We start from the raw sequence: 4,903 nt of genomic DNA, 5'->3' as shown, positions 1-4,903 counted from the left end.
GCTTCAGGGGAAGTCGGAATGTAAGAAAATGTTGAAAAGGGGTGAAAAAGACCAAAATTCAAACTCTTAACCGGGAGGTCTCGAACCCCTTATATAGGTGCGAGCCTCGGATCCGAAGCGAGGGAAGGAGGGCACGCAGCTTCGAGGTTCGGACCAGGTGGCAGCAGGGCGAGGCTCGGACGGACAGGTGCTCGTTTCGCATTGGTCGGATGACGCGGCTTCTGGCTTCAGATCGGGTCAGCTGCTTCAGTCCAATGGGAGGAGGACACGAGGGTCGGATCACGTGTGGCATGCGAGGATCACGTGGCCCTTCGGAAACCTGTGCGACACGCGTCGCTTCTCGGACATGCCACGCAGCAGCTTCAGACACGTGCCAACTCCGAGCGAGGGTGACGTGGCAATCACTATTCATGCGAAATTTCTCGAAAAATGTGCCCAATCTTGTAAAATCCATAACTTTCTCATACGGACTCCGTTTTTAACGTTCTTTATATGCACGCGTAGAGAAAATTATGCTCTACAACTTTTGTTTAGACTTCGTCGGAAAATTTTGAATTTATTTTTATATTATTATTTTTAACAGACCGGGACTGGTAAATCCGTTAAAAATTCATAACTTCTTCATCCGACGTCCATTTTCGTCAGACTTTTTACCGTTGTACTACTAATGACGAGACCTTCGATTCTCATTTAGGTTGTGTCGGCTAAAAATCACTCGATCTAACATTCGAGTTTTTAGCTGTCTACTACTAAGCTGAAACTTGTAAAAATCATAACTTCCTCATACGAAGTCAGATTTTGACGTTCTTTTTATCAAACTTCTCGGTTTAACGAATACTACGACTTTCATTTAGATCACTAAGGCTAAAAAGTAGTTTATCAAAAACTCACTTTTTACGTCATTCGGCACCGTGCCGGTTTTATCGCGGATCTTCGATTGGTCATAACTTCTTCGTTATAACTCGGATTTCGACGAGGTTTTCGCCTACGTGTTTCTAACGAGATTATCTACAACTTTCAATAATAAAATTTTATTTATTTCAAATTTTATATTTTCGCTAAATTTCACTATTTATCTTTTAATTGGAATCTCATAAGACTTCCAATAGTTTATGAGTGATTCTAAACATAGTTTTACCTTATTTCTAGTAAAAACTATCTGTTAGAACTCAATACTCAATATCACATAAGATTTCATAATATTATTTATATAAAACACGATCTCAAAACGTGTATGTTATATTAGTATCGTACATAGGCCATACCATAAATAAACCTGGAACGCGTGCCTATGTTATTTATGGTCGAGCTGGTGAACAACCAACCTTGAGCGACGAGTTTGACAGACTACAATGGTTGAGAGTTTTAGAGATTGAAGGATGTTCTCAAGATTCATTGCAGAATCCTTATGTCAACCCTCAAACACTTATTCATTTAGAAACATATCATTACTCAATATAAAATCACTATCGGTTAAGATTCAATCTCTACCATTTGGAAACCCAGAGACATTCTGAATTGACCAACCTATCATTTGGAAAATCGATATGATTTCAATAATAAATCTTACCGTATAATCTGGGAATCTATGAGATTCTAGGAAACAAATTTTACTAATACCCTATTTTAAAATACTTGTTTATGACTAAGTAACTTAAGTGTGTCTTTTCTAAACATTTAGGATAAAGCCCTCGGAGGAATCCACAAGTTCACCCGTCAGCATCATTTCAAATGGATTCAACACTAGTACAGACCCTAATTGCGCAAGGAATCTCCACAGCCTTAGTTGCATATGAGGTTGCCCGAGGCGAAAACTCCGGAAACAATAGAAATGGTGGCGACACTCTAGTGATTAACCAAAACAATCCAAGGCCTTGTTCATACAAGGATTTCTTAGCTTACCAACCTCAATCCTTTTATGGTACGGAAGGAGCCGTTGGTCTATCCCGCTGGATAGAGTCGATGGAGGCAGTGTTCCGCCTCAACTCTTGCGATGATGACTGCCGAGTTAAGTATGCTACTTGCGCGTTAATGGATTTCACCCTGGCTTGGTGGAATGACCATATCAAGTCCGTAGGGGTCGACGTGGCCTATGCCATCACTTGGGAAGCCTTGAAGCAGATGTTAATCAAGGAATATTGTTCTCAACATGAAATCCAAGCCCTAGAACAAGAATTGTGGAACATTACTATGAAAGAGTCAGATGTGACTGCCTATACGTCCAGTTTCAATGAGCTCACTAACCTTTGTATGGGAATAGTAAACTCGGAATACAAAAAGATTGAAAGGTACATCGGGGGACTAAGTCCCACGATTCGAGGTCTAGTTGCTACGTCCAGGCCCACTACCTTTGATGACGCTAAGCAATTGGCGTATCATTTGACTGAACATGATCTTCGTCCGAGTACCACGACCCAACAAACAGGACAGAACCATGCAGAGTGAGTAAGAAGAGGAAATACCCTGAGAAGTCCAAAGGAAACTTCAAACTCCTGAGGCCCAAATCAGAACCTATGACTATCAACGCCACAAGCCCAAACACTCCCACCCTATCCAAGTCCTACAATGGGACACTTCCCCAATGCACTAAATGCAATTTCCATCATGTCGGGAATTGCAGGGATGTAATCTGCAAAAAATTGTAACAAGAAAGGTCACATCTCGAGGTACTATAGAAAAACCTCAACCACTACAGCAAGAGGAAGCCGAAATCGCTATGGATGCAACCAATCAAGGCATTTTAAGAAGGACTACCCAAAACTGAAGAATCGGGGTGGCAAAGGAAGAACACTTATGACTGGGACAGGAGATGCTCGCCATGACCCAACTGAGATTAATGGTACGTTTACTGCCAACAATATTTATGTTTTCAGTATTAGTAAACCTTGATACCGATAGAAACTTTAATGATCGTAGGTTTAGAAACATGATAAAACATAAATTCTACACACTTAATAAAACTTACATGGTAGGAATGACAATCGGCCAAGTAGAATGCACCTTAGAAATACTTACCAATTTCCTTCTCATCCTAAATAACCACGTCTTTCACATCGGTATAATACCCATGACCATTGGAATTTTAGATGTGAGCATCGGAATGGATTGGTTATCGCCTCGTCGAACCGAAGTTCTATGCTATGAGAAAGCCATCCGACTACCCCCAGTCAAGTAAGTGGAATTCCAAATCGACTTAATCCCGGGTGTAGCGCTAGTGGCAATATCTCCTTATCGCCTGGCACCATCCGAAATGCAAGAACTATCCGGTCAACTCCAAGAACTAATTGACAAAGACTCTATCCGGCCAAGTTCTCACCTTGGGAGCTCCGGTGTTACTTATCAAAGAGAAGCATGGATCGTTCAAGATATGCATCGACTATCGAGAGTTAAACCAATACCCACTCCCGAGGATCGATGACATGTTCGACCAGTTGCAAGGACCCCGTTACCACTCGAAGATCGAACTAAGATCTGATATTCATCAACTCAGAGTTCAAGAAGAAGTCACTCCCAATACGACATTCAGGACCTGGTACGGTCACTATGAATTCTTGGTTATGCCCTTCGGGTTGACCCATGCACCGAAAATATTCATGGATCTTATGAACCGAGTGTGCAAACCCCGTTTGTACAAGTTCGAGATCGTGTTTATCGATGATATTATAACAGACTCACAAACCAAGGAATAATATGGACATCACTTGTGTTTGATTCTGGAATTACTAAGGAAGGAGAAACTTTATGCAAGGTTCTTAGAATGCGAATTATGGATCAACGAGAAGCGTTTCCTTGATCATGTGGTCAATAGAAAAGGAATTCATAGTGAACCTGCAAAGATTGAAGCAAATACGGATTGGAAAGAACCAATGACATCAACCGAAGTACGCTAATTATTAAGGATTATGGGGTATTACCAGAGATTCATCGAGAATTTCTCTAAAATGGCCAAGCCTCCAACTTCTCTAACCCAGAAAGACAAGAAATCCGATTGGGTGGACAGTCAAGGGTCTACCTAGCAGAGATTGAAACAATCGTTGTGCAGTGCACCGATCCTTCCTTTCCCCAGAGGAACCAAAAGACTTGGTAGCATTCTGCGATGCCTCTCACCAAGGATTAAGATGCATGCTGATGCAAAGGAATGAAGCCATTGTATACACATCCAGACAACTTAAGTCAAACGAGATGAACTACACTTACCACGACTTAGGGCTAGGAGCTGTAATGTTTTCCTTAAAGAATTAGAGGCACTACCTATATGGAACGAAGGGTGTCATGTTCACCAATCACGAAAACCTCCAACACACCTTTGATCGGAAGGAGCTCACCAAGAGACAACGAAGGTGGTTTATATTGCTAAATGATTACGACTGCGAAATTCGTCGTCATCCCGGTAAAGAAAAAGTTGAAGCACATGCTTTGAATAGGAATGAACGAGCAAAACCACTTCGCGTAAAGGCTCTAACCATAACAATCCGCTCTAGTCTCACCACCCAAATTCGAGCCGTCCAACTGGAAGCTCTCAAACCCGAAAACATCATGTGAGAGAACCTACGGGGAATGGACAAACAGTTTGAAGCCAAAAAATACGGAACACAATATTTGATGAACCGAATTTGGACCCGAAGGTCTGGTGAAGTTAGGAACCTAGATTTAAACGAAGCTCCTATGTCGAGATATTTGATACATCTCGGGATATGACAAGATGTATCTAGATCTTAAGAAGCCTTATTGGTAGCCCAACATGAAGGCAGAGATTGCCATGTATGTCGATAAATGCTTGACTTGGGCCAAAGTCAAAGCAGAGTACCAGAAGCCATCAGGACTACTACAACAACCATCGATTCTGGAATGAAAATGGGAACAAATAGCCATGGACTTCATAGCGAAGTTACTGAAGACTTCG

The sequence above is a fragment of the Lactuca virosa genome, chromosome 7 (genome assembly GCF_052849685.1).
Source record: "Lactuca virosa cultivar CGN04683 chromosome 7, Lactuca_virosa_CGN04683_v6, whole genome shotgun sequence".
In the NCBI taxonomy this organism is placed as follows: domain Eukaryota; kingdom Viridiplantae; phylum Streptophyta; class Magnoliopsida; order Asterales; family Asteraceae; genus Lactuca; species Lactuca virosa.
This window is presented reverse-complemented; position numbering follows the sequence as displayed.